We start from the raw sequence: 13,287 nt of genomic DNA, 5'->3' as shown, positions 1-13,287 counted from the left end.
ACAGACACAGTGCCTTTGACATTTCAGAAATGTCACTAAACCCCCACAAAAATGTAAACAACCATGTATAGGCAGCGCCTATTAGACGGAGGGGGTCCGACAGGCGATCATTTCCAGTCATTCCACCAGAAAGGAGGTACACGGCTCGTGTTGTCTGTAATTCATCCATGCCTAGGCTGTCAATACCGTGGTTCGATCGCGTCGGCATTGTTACTTTGTACCAGGAAGGGCTCTCAACAAGGGAAGTGTCCAGGTGTCACGGAGTGAACCAAAGCGACCTTGTGCAGACATGGAGGAGATACAGAGAGACAGGAACTGTCGATGACATGCCTCGTTCAAGCGCTATTACTGCAGTGGAAGACCACCACCTACGGATTACGGCTCGGAGGAACCCTGACAGCAACGCCACCATGTTGAATAAAGCTTTTCGTACAGCCACAGGACGTCGTGTTACGACTCAGACTGTAGGCCATAGGCTGCATGAAGGGCAATTTCACTCCCATGGCGAGGTCCTTACTTGCAACCACGACACCATGCAACGCGGTACAGATAGACCCAACAACTTTCCGAATGGACCACTCAGGATTGGCATCACGTTCTCTTCACCGATGGGTTTCGCATTTGCCTTCAATCAGACAATCGTCGGAGACGTGTCTGGAGGCAACCCAGTCAGGATGAACGCCTTAGACACACTATCCTGCGAGTGCAGCGAAGTCAAGGTTCCCTGCTGTTTTGGGGTGGTTCTATGGGGGACCGACGTACCACGCTGATGGAAGGCGCCGCATCGACTGTACGATATGTGAGTGCCATTCTCCGACCGATAGCGCAACTCTATCGGCAGCATATTGGCGAGGCGTTCGTCTTCATGGACGACAATTCGAACATGCCTCGGATAGATTAAAAAGGGTTGTTTATGGACGACGTGACCCACCAACCTCTCTGAGGGATCTACGCGTAATCGCCTTTGAGGAGTGGGACAGTCTGGACCAACAGTGCCTTGATGAACTTGTGGATAGTCTGCTACTGCGAATACACGCATGCATCAATGCAAGAGGACGTGTTACTGGGTATTACACGTACTGGTGTGTACAGCAATCCGAACCCCCACCTCTGAAGGTCTCGCTGTATGGTGGTACAACATGCAATGTGTGGTTTTCATGAGCAATAAAAAGGACGGAAATGATGTTTATATTGATCTATATTCCAATTTTCTGTACAGGTTCCGGAACTCTCGGAACCGAGGTGATGCAAAACTTTCTTTGTTGTATCTATGTAAGATCCTCTATACATCTTTGACTGCTCGTCATAATCTACGGTTTTTTCCTTTCCTATTAAATATACTTGCAGAAATTTGTGGTCTTCTTTGGTTACTGTTAGTAATGATTCCATGTTGTGATACATTTGTCCTTTGATGAAAATGAAACATAATCGATTTCATCTGTGTTAGTGGTGATCAAGGTAACACCGAAAAAAGTGATTTGAAATCAGATATTTTAAGCCCTTACATTCTGAAGGAACTGTTTTAATTCTGAAGTTTGCCCGGCTGTGTAATGTAAAAATTCCTGCGGAGATGCATGCAGTGGTGATAATAGAATTTTTACATTCACAGAGCGGAGTCCGGGTGTTTTATGGACAGTTTTTTTTGGCTGCAGATGTTATTTGTTTCTCCTACTACGACGTGTCTGTGTTTGTTATATTCTTTCGTCGGGCAGTAGCGGAATGCATAATTTGTCAGGTTGTGCTGTTTACTTGTATCCTCAGCGCTTCTTGTAGGGTGTTATTTTCGTGGCTGGCTTGAGTTCGCAGTGCTTTATTATAAGATTGCGTCGTAATTCTTGATTTTTCAGTCCTTTCATTTCGTTGCTCCTCGATTTCTCTGCTTTCCTCGGTGCTCACTGTTGTTCGTCTGGAACTTAAACGTGCTTTGTGCCCATCGTCTGTTTCGTTTTTTCGTATTTCTTTCAGTTTTCATCCTTTTGCTTCAGAACTGTCAAGATCTGCTCGTGTGTAGGATTTGGGCATTGTATAGCTATAAATCAAATCAACTTTTTACCAGCAAATAAACTAAGTGCACGTTACACACATTTCACACTTAATTTTCCATTTATATTCAGTCACTGTGTCACTTGGGCTACTCACTCTTCAATGTCTGTTTTTATACAATCACTGCACTACTTTTTCGATTCCTCCGCTTTTCGTCACAGATAAGAGAGTGACTTTCGAACCTATGATGGGTCTTGCTTTATATACCCCTACCAATTGGTGATCCCACCAGTGGTGAATTCCAGAACATACCAAGAAGGCTTCGAAAGGTCCACAATATTCCAGAACCTTCCACAAAATTCGAAAGTGCTCTGGAATATTCAACAGTGATCTGAAATGTACCGAGATGTACATTCTGGAATCTTCCCGAATGTATCGGACTATTCCCGAACATAGCAACGCATACTGAATCATTGTGGAACATTCGGAACCATTCTGGAATGTTGTGGAGTCAGAATGAGATTTTCACTCTGCAGCGGAGTGTGCGCTGATATGATACTTCCTGGCAGATTAAAACTATGTGCCGGACCGAGACTCGAACTCGGGACCTTTGCCTTTCAGGGTAAGTGCTCTACCAACTGAGCTACCCAAGCAGGACCCACGCCCCGTCCTCACAGCTTTACTTCTGCCAGTATCTCGTGCCGGACCGAGACTCGAACTCGGGACCTTTGCCCTTCGCGGGTAAGTGCTCTACCAACTGAGCTACCCAAGCAGGACCCACGCCCCGTCCTCACAGCTTTACTTCTGCCAGTATCTCGTCTCCAACCTTCCAAACTGGTAGAGCACTTGCCCGCGAAGGGCAAAGGTCCCGAGTTCGAGTCTCGGTCCGGCACATAGTTTTAATCCGCCAGGAAGTATCATATCAGCGTACGCTCCGCTGCAGAGTGAAAATCGCATTCTGGAAACATCCCCCAGGCTGTGGCTAAGCCGTATCTCCGCAATATCCTTTCTTTCAGGAGTGCTAGTTCTGCAAGGTTCGCAACAGAGCTTCTGTTAAGTTTGGAAGGTAGGAGACGAGGTACTGGCAGAAGTAAAGCTGTGAGGACGGGGCGTGAGTCGTGCTTGGGTAGCTCAGGTGGTAGAGCACTTGCCCGCGAAAGGCAAAGGTCACGAGTTCGAGTCTCGGTCCGGCACATAGTTTTGATCTGCCAAGAAGTTTCATGTTGTGGAATACTCTAGAACATTCTGGAATGTTATGCAGTACTCTAGAATGGTCTGGAATGTTCTAGAGTTTTCTAGAGGGTGAAACTTGAAAAGCATGCCCTTCAGATAAAAACAAAGACTTTCTTCATGGGTGGAGTATAGAGGGCTCATACGGGAACTCATTTTGGAGTTTTAGTGGTACACACACAGTACACTTACTTTTATAAAATACACTGATTAAATTAACCATATAATGCCTCTTGTTACATAAGACTGTCTGTAACATAGGGAATTATTTCCACAATAAATTAATACTCAAGGCGAATGTCTGATTTACAGCTATGTAAGAACGTTAGGATTGCATCTGGTTTCACTGCAATGGAAATCAAGACTGCCAGATTCTTTGTGTTCTAACAATGCTAAGAAAGTACCGCGACCCCACTACGGAGCGGTTACACAGCGGTTAGGCCTTTCATTTTCAATTCTAAAATAGCCTATTTCTTTCTTAACTGTGAAAAATTCTGTAAGTTGTCAGTTGTGTATCAGACTCGTTTCCGTTCACATGAAAACGGATAACTGGTTGAAAAGTGGAGGTTTGAAAGAGAAACAGGGTTTAACAAAAGCACAAAAAATGGCTCTGAGCACTATGGGACTTAATTGCTGTGGTCATTAGTCCCCTAGAACTTAGAACTACTTAAACCTAACTAACCTAATGACATCACCAACACACATGCCAGAAGCAGGATTGGAACCTGCGACCGCTCGGCCACTCCGGCTGGCAACAAAAGCACAAGTTAGTGTTGTGTCAACAGGTCATTGACCTTCTAGTGATGTGTATCAATCCGACAAAAGTTAACAATGTTTAAAGATGAGAAAGTATGATAATAATTAAATTATGTTTAGATTTTCATATATAGGAGACAATGATAGTCCAAGACCACAGTGCGTTTTTTGTGGAGACATTCTTGCTAACGGTGGATGAAACCTTCTCTACTTAAACGCCATTTAGAAGCTAAACGCCACGTAAATTAATCTTCTGAATTTTTCTACACAAAAAGCTAACAAGTGGAAATGATTTAATTAATTTTGTATCTGAAAATACAGTGACAATGAGAATGCACCTGACTCTTCATATCACATTTGCTACAGAATTCCTAAAGCTGCAAAGCGTCATTCAGTAGCTGAAGATTGGGTTTGGCCATGTATAAATGATGTAGTACAGCGCATGCATGGAGAATTTTTCATAAAAGAAATCAGTACGATACCATTATTCGACAATATGATCGATCGCCAGATTAATGACATGTCGAAGTAGGTCGATAACGAAATTTTGGAAAGAGTTCCTGCCTATCGGTGTTTTACAGGCCAAGTTTACGATTCGACTGATGTTGCCAGTTTAGCCATTTGGTTACTTTGCGTCCCTTATATTGATGAGGAAGCTGTCGAAGAAGAGCTACAATTCTGCAGACACTTAAAAGAAAGAACTACGGGATGAGATTTATTTAAGTTTACCGACGAATACTTTCGCGAAAATTCAATACACTGGACTCGCTGTGTAGACATTTGTTCACATGGTGCGAAATCTAATAATGTCATTGAGGCTCGCTCTACAAATTCCTGCACCTTCTACTGCTTCGCGAGGAAGTGGGAAGCATTTACAAATATTTACTGTGTCACACTGAAGTTCGGGGGCTATCTGGAAGTAGAGCTATCTCCAGGCTGTATGAACTTAAAGACGAAGTTTACGTTTTTCTCACTAGGCGTGTATTTCACAAATCAAAGTATATAGATGAAATCTGGCTACAGAATTTAACTTATTTCGCAGATATGTTCTCAAAAGTTAACAATTAAAACTTTTCTCGTCAGGGGTCAAATATAATCGTTTATGTTGTTTAATACCATATCGAATCTTTCATTAAAAGTTAATTTTAGGGATTCATGTTTCAATAGGAATCACACTTAGTGCTTTGATACCCTTAACGATGCCGTGGTGGAAAATCATCTTAATTGAGACGAAAGTGTCAAGAACATACACTCCTGGAAATTGAAGTAAGAACACCGTGAATTCATTGTCCCAGGAAGGGTAAACTTTATTGACACATTCCTGGGGTCAGATACATCACATGATCACACTGACAGAACCACAGGCACATAGACACAGGCAACAGAGCATGCACAATGTCGGCACTAGTACAGTGTATATCCACCTTTCGCAGCAATGCAGGCTGCTATTGTCCCATGGAGACGATCGTAGAGATGCTGGATGTAGCCCTGTGGAACGGCTTGCCATGCCATTTCCACCTGGCGCCTCAGATGGACCAGCGTTCGTGCTGGACGTGCAGACCGCGTGAGACGACGCTTCATCCAGTCCCAAACATGCTCAATGGGGGACAGATCCGAAGGTCTTGCTGGCCAGGGTAGTTGACTTACACCTTGGGTGGCACGGGATACATGCGGACATGCATTGTCCTGTTGGAACAGCAAGTTCGCTTGCCGGTCTAGGAATGGTAGAACGATGGGTTCGATGACGGTTTGGATGTACCGTGCACTATTCAGTGTCCCCTCGACGATCACCAGTGGTGTACGGCCAGTGTAGGAGATCGCTCCCCACACCATGATGCCGGGTGTTGGCCCTGTGTGACTCGGTCGCATGCAGTCCTGATTGTGGCGCTCACCTGCACGGCGCCAAACACGCATACGACCATCATTTGCACCATGGCAGAAGCGACTCTCATCGCTGAAGACGACACGTCTCCATTCGTCCCTCCATTCACGCCTGTCGCGACACCACTGGAGGCGGGCTGCACGATGTTGGGGCGTGAGCGGAAGACGGCCTAACGGTGTGCGGGACCGTAGCCCAGCTTCATGGAGACGGTTGCGAATGGTCCTCGCCGATACGCCAGGAGCAACAGTGTCCCTAATTAACTGGGAAGTGGCGGTGCGGTCCCCTACGGCACTGCGTAGGATCCTACGGTCTTGGCGTGCATCCGTGCGTCGCTGCGGTCCGGTCCCAGGTCGACGGGCACGTGCACCTTCCGCCGACCACTGGCGACAACATCGATGTACTGTGGAGACCTCACGCCCCACGTGTTGAGCAATTTGGCGGTACGTCCACCCGGCCTCCCGCATGCCCACTATACGCCCTCGCTCAAAGTCCGTCAACTGCACATACGGTTCACGTCCACGCTGTCGCGGCATGCTACCAGTGTTAAAGACTGCGATGGAGCTCCGTATGCCACGGCAAACTGGCTGACACTGACGGCGGCGGTGCACAAATGCTGCGCAGCTAGCGCCATTCGACGGCCAACACCGCGGTTCCTGGTGTGTCCGCTGTGCCGTGCGTGTGATCATTGCTTGTACAGCCCTCTCGCAGTGTCCGGAGCAAGTATGGTGGGTCTGACACACCGGTGTCAATGTGTTCTTTTTTCCATTTCCAGGAGTGTAGTTAGAAACGTTAGAAGGGATCTGGAAAGATCTTCGGAGAAAATACCTTGCTATTTCCAGTGATAACAGCTGCATCCGCAATCCATTCGTAGAGTCAACAGTTTTAGAATCCTCATCAAGTGTAAATGAAAAAGATTGGCTTCTTGAAGTTTCCACTCAACTTCAGTTAGAGAAAAGTTATAAATCTTTGACAGTAATTTGTTTTTGATTAAGTGTAAAAGAGTTCCCATTGTTGGCGAATGAAGCCATCACGTCTTTATCACCTTATTCATCCTCATATTTGTGCGAAAAGTCTTTTTCGTTTTCGTGCTTTTAAGTCACAACTAGAGTAACTTTAGGCTCTAACCGTTAAGAGTTATATTAATTGAAGAGTATTACAACTTTTGCTTGAAATTCAATTTTATGCATGTTTACTATTGATACATTTTAAAGCGAGTGGTTCACCCTACTCACATCCCTGCAGAAGGGCTTCACAAATCGAAAAAGATTTGGAACCGCTGGTCTAGCAGAATGAGGAAGGATGTTATCGTGGAGCAGCTTTATTTCACACAGTCTTTCTGGTCGCTGCTCCTCATCTGCGTCTCCAAGACGTCTCAGCTTTTAACAATATACGTACGTCAGCAGTGATGGTCACTCATCATGGAAGAAATTCGTATTACCCCACACTGTCGCTGTTCCACCAGATGCGTAATATTATCTTTCGTGGATGCGCCCAGGCCTTTCTAGTCACCACAAAAGGTATACTATAGAAGTGATCGATGTTGTTCACGAGCCAATTGATGACGAGCAAACGGAGAAACATGTATGGCCATTGACTGATTTCTCTGATTCTGGCTTGGAGCATGAGATACCCATACACCTGATGTTTGAACCTTTCCTACGGAGTGCAAATGCCCCACGATGGTGGAATGATCATGGTTCATCACATTTTCCATTTCTTGAGTAAAGCGACATGGGGCAAAGATCTTCATCAAACAGCTAAAATCTTGTTGAACATGGAGAGTCACTAACGTCAAAACGGTTCTCCTTAAAATGAGAAAACCATTTTATTGCAATGGCATTGTATTCATACGCGGTGCAAACGTTTCCGGCTGTCTTCACCGACGTCACCCCTCTGAATTCAACCAGGAGAGTACGTCGGAAATGTTCCGATTTCTCCTCATTGGCCTCCATTTTATAGCTTACAGAGCTCGACTGTCTCCAAACGACAAAATGGCAATATATAAACAGCAACAATGCACCATAAATAAAAAATAATAATCGATAAATCAACCCATAGTAACTGGAATACCAAGCAGCAAAGCAAAACCGAACTCAAGCATCAACCTAATATTTTAAAGGAAGATGACATTGATGTGTACTGATAACTAAATTCATCATTGCAAATAATCGTCTTATTACTTTTCTAACATACTACGTAGGTTACAAATGTGCAAATGGCAAAAAAAAATCATTTATAGTTCCCTATCTAGTTTCTCACTTTTTATGGTACCCTGCAGGTACCCTAGCAAGTTAATACAGATGAAGCAACTTCAGTATCTGTTATTTTGTTATCTCCGCGTGGTCTGTGTCGTTCACATATGTATGCTGTTCCGTGGCGCGACGCAATTACTAGTCTGTGCAGAAGGAATTGTACTGCCTGGCCTGGAACGAGCACCTAATCCTCTGTGTTCATTAAATTATGTAAATAAGGACCACCAGCCTCGCTTTGACACGCGACAGACTGTTAATTAGTATCTGTGTTCGTGGTATTCATTTGTTTCTTTTTATTAGGAGAGCTCACGCAGAAACTTCGTCATGATAGCATTGTACCGGAAGCTAATGGCCGCCAACAGTCTACACATAACAGGCCACTGGTTTCAATCAACGCCTTGCACCTCTGGAGGAGATAACTTCATTTTGGTCGATAAAGGTAGGAGACTACTACTCACACCTTAGTCTTCACAAAGCAACATGTCTTGTAACACAGGATGAGTGATGCTGACATGCACTCAAAACTTAAGACTTGTTTCCATGGAAATAAAGCAGTTCATTAACAGATTGTTCTTCTAATTGCAGAAGTTCAATCTTCCAGCTTTCTCTTCCAGTAATCGCACTGCTCTACTTGCTACTGGCAGGACCTCGTTTCTATTGTTTATCGTACCATGTAGTGGTTAATGTATCGCTGATGCTTAGACCAGCCAGTGCTACTCTTCAAAGGTAGGACAGCTATTTTTGTAAGTTTGACGAACAGGTTTCGGGCGTCGTCTGTGGCTGACGAAGTATCTAAGTAGGATGTAGTCGTCCAGACTGTTTCAGAGGAAGCTTCTCGGGCCGCAAGGTCAGGGAATTCACAGAGGGTGGGTTAGTTGGTAGTTTGGAGCTCCAACGTTAGGCGCGTAATTTGGCCCCATAGGAAATTGGCTGCCAAGGAGGGGAAGAAAGCCAGTGTGCACTCTGTGTCCATACCCGAGGGAGTCATTCCGGATGTGGAAAGAATGCTTCCGGATGCCATGAAGAGAACAGGGTGCAGCCAAAAGCAGGTGGTGGCTCATGTTGGTACCAATGACATATGTAGCTTTGCATCGGAGGAGATTCTCTCTGGTTTCGGGCGGCTAGCGGAAATGGTAAAGGCTGCCAGTCTTGCTTGGGAGATTAAGGCGGAGCTGACCATGTGCAGCATCGTCGACAGAACCGACCGTGCTCCTTTGGTGCAGAGCCGAGTGGAGGTTGAAAGATGGCTACACTGAGCCACAGCGCCAGAGATTGCGCCAAAGAGTTTTATTCCGCCGCCTCCACTGGCAGTTCTTGTCGAGAAGTCGTGGTGGAGAGTGCTTATCGAGATGTAGTAGTAGTGAGTCGGTGTTGAGATGTTGTAGTAGGGAGTGCTTGTTCCATGTTTTACGCAGTTGTTTGATGGGCTAGACAGCAGATGTTGTTCGAATGGAGATATTGTAATGATCAGAGTGCTTTTCGTCAATATATATGAAGGATACGGTTACATAAAATATTTAGGAACTTCAGGTAAATTCTGTGTGTGTCCGACGTTAAGAGGACTTGCTATCGAGAAAATTTCAGGAAGAATGTAATTTCGAAGAAGAAACTAATAAACTAAAATGGTAACTATTAATTGAGTTTATGTTTCAGGAAACATAGTTCCACTTAGGTACGTACTTTAGACGTAATTTGCTGCTCGCAATTACGTGATTCATACTTTGTACTAAATTTCATGTTCTATGAATTTACTTGTGAAGCGACGTGCTTGCGTACATTAACTGATTTTGACACTGATTGATTAATCAACAGGGTTGTTACTTGTGTATATTATGCATCGCTAGGTTGCACTGCTTTTTCATTGATGTCATATTTTTCTATTATGTGCCTGCTGTGCTTATTTATTTAAATTATAATTGTCACCTGATTAGTTGTGCTGATATGGTTATGTATGTAAGTTATACTTAGTGATTTATCTGCTTGCACCTTCATGTTTACTTATTACGAATACATATGAACATTTATTTGCTTATGCTGATATGACGCTAATGACCTGTTTATTATGTAAGATAACATATATGCTGCCTTGCTTATAGATTGCATATTTACACATTTCTGTTTTGTTGTCACAACTACTCTTTAATTTGGTATATAGAAATGCTGATATACTGTGTATGAACATAGAGTTTAGGTCACATTATGGTATTAATTATAGATTGTTCGCTTGGCAGATATTCGTTGTAGGGATTGTGCTGTATCCACTTGTTGACATTCTGTTCTCTACTGGTATATTTACTCGCTGTTGCGTGTTTTGCTTACGCTCAGTGCCTTATATTTTTAAGATAAGAAAATGAACTGCTATAATTCGACGAACGACATTAGTATAAGAAACTTCATAGAAGTCACATGAGCTGGAGGTTTTATGGAAGCTGTATAAATTTATGCTAATAGGAAGGAAGCTAACGACAAGGCATACCAACACTAGGTTAGACCATTGACATTTATTACACTGCATTCTTCGTGAGCAATTGAAATAGGAAGTGACACTTGACACAAGAAATACTCCATATGTATGTTTCTGATTTGCCATGTGTCTTGAAGTGGTGTACACACTGTGAAATATTACGATTTATTCACTCAAAGTCTTATGTGATCTTTCATACTACGTATTCGTACTTACTTACTGAAAGTTATTCAAACTAAAGTCTGTTAGAGGCCATGTATGCATTTCTTTTATTTAATGATGGACTAGGTAACCAAAATGTATTTTATGATTCATAATGAGTAGAAGATATGGGTCAGATGGATTACACAGAGGTTGTGTGTGGACATTGTGTCTACGGATTGTATGGGATGATGAAGTTTGCATTAGGATTTTATCTGTACTTGTTCGAGGAGACTGACTAGAGGAAAGAGTTGTTATGGAAGTGAAATGATATTGGTAATAAGGTTTATATATTATTGAGGTATTGAGATTATGTGAAGTTGATGATTATTGGAGATTTGGTGGACAAGAGGTAAGGTAAATGATATTGATGATAAGGTTTACAAGTATCGACGTAAGAGGTATTATTGAAGTATTGAGATTATGTGATGCTGATGATTATTGGAGTTTTGGTGGATAAGAGGTAAAGTAAGTGAGGAGCATATTTTTTTTGTTGGTCTATATGAAACAAGGAGGATGAAGATAGCAGACTAGAACACTAAAGTGGAAGGAAGATTTTCTACACACACTTTGTTAAATCACTAAGCAGTATATACTTTTATTTGGAGAGGAAGTATTTGCATATCTTGGTACACTGACAGTTGTTTAGCAACCGTACATTTTGATATGGCTTGGCAAACATTGGTCTTGACATGATGACTATGACGTTGACTAACTATTATTCACTGTTATACACTGTGCCACTACTACTTGATACACAAGTTGAACATCAAATTTTGACAGAATTGCATTTACACAGTTAACACTATTCAATTACACAGTAGCACTAATGTGGACGAAAGATGAGTGAGTGTGTTTTCCCTTCCTAATCCCAGATAATTGGTACCGACCTATCTCCTAAATATTATTTTACTTGTTTGTTGTAGCTTGCACTGACACCCATAAATATTATAGGTTTACTGATACTTGTGCACTTGTAATAGTTAATATGACAATTATCTGAAATCATTTGTGTGTTTACTATAATTTTTATGTTTAGTGTAAGAGCATTGATAATAATTTTGTAAAAGCAATTGTGCGTGCATTCAAACTGTTGTTCACACCTGCACCTGTTCAACATTGATGTGTGCCACTTAGAAATGTTTAATTTATGCTAATGAACTGTCTAATTAGTGATACTGAATATTATGGACTGTTACGTGCACTTGCTCAACATTGCTGGGTGCCACTGATAGAACTGCTTCTACTGAGATAATGTCACTTGTTGGTGTCTGCATCTGCTCAACATTACTGGGTGCCACTAATGGAACTATTTCTGCTGAATGATGTCACTTGTTGGTTTCTGCACCTGTTCAACATTACTGGGTGCCACAGATGGAACTGCTTCAACTGAAGTGTTGTCACTTGTTGCTGTCTGCACCTGTTCAACATTGCTGGGTGCCACTAATGGAACTGCTTATACTGAAAATGTCACTTGTTGGTGTCTGCACCTGTTCAACATTGCTGGGTGCCACTAATGGAACTGCTTCTGTTGAATGATGTCACTTGTTGGTGTCTGCACCTGTTCAACATTGCTGGGAGCCACTAATGGAACTGCTTCTACTGAAATGATGTCACTTGTTGCTGTCTGCACCTGCTCAACATTGCTGGGTGCCACTGATGGACTGCTTCTACTGAGATAATGTCACTTGTTGGTGTCTGCACCTGTTCAACACTGCTGGGTGCCGCTGATGGAACTGCTTCTACTGACATAATGTCACTTGTTGGTGTCTGCACCTGTTCAACATTGCTGGGTGCCACTGATGGAACTGCTTCTACTGAAATAATGTCACTTGTTGGTGTCTGCACCTGCTCAACATTGCTGGGTGCCATTTATGGACTACTTCTACTGAAATGATGTCACTTGTTGGTGTCTGCACGTGTTCAACATTACTGGGTGCCACATATGGAACTGCTTCTACTGAAATGTTGTCACTTGTTGCTGTCTGCACCTGCTCAACATTGCTGGGTGCCACTGATGGACTACTTCTACTGAAATGATGTCACTTGTTGGTGTCTCCACCTGTTCAAGATTACTGGGTGCCTCAGATGGAACTGCTTCTACTTAAATGATGTTACTTTTTGCTGTCTGTACCTGTTCAACATTACTGGGTGCCACAGATGGAACTGCTTCTACTGAATTGAAGTCACTTATTGGTGTCTGCACCTACTCAACATTACTGGGTGCCACTGCTGGAACTGCTCAACCAGTGATGAGATGTCACTTGTTGCTGTCTGCACCTGTCAACATTACTGGGTGTCACTAATGGAACTGCTTCTACTGAAATAATGTCACTTGTTGGTGTCTGCACCTGTTCAACATTGATGGGTGCAACTGATGGACCTGCTTCTATTGAAATGATGTCACTTGTCTGTGTCTGCACCTACTCAACATTGCTGGGTGCCACTGTTGGAACTGTTTCTACTGAAATGATGTTACTTCTTGCTGTTTGCACCTGTTGACCATTGCTGGGTGCTAC

This window comes from Schistocerca piceifrons, chromosome 7, assembly GCF_021461385.2.
Source record: "Schistocerca piceifrons isolate TAMUIC-IGC-003096 chromosome 7, iqSchPice1.1, whole genome shotgun sequence".
NCBI classification, from domain to species: Eukaryota; Metazoa; Arthropoda; class Insecta; order Orthoptera; family Acrididae; genus Schistocerca; species Schistocerca piceifrons.
Note: the sequence above shows the minus strand (reverse complement) of the source record.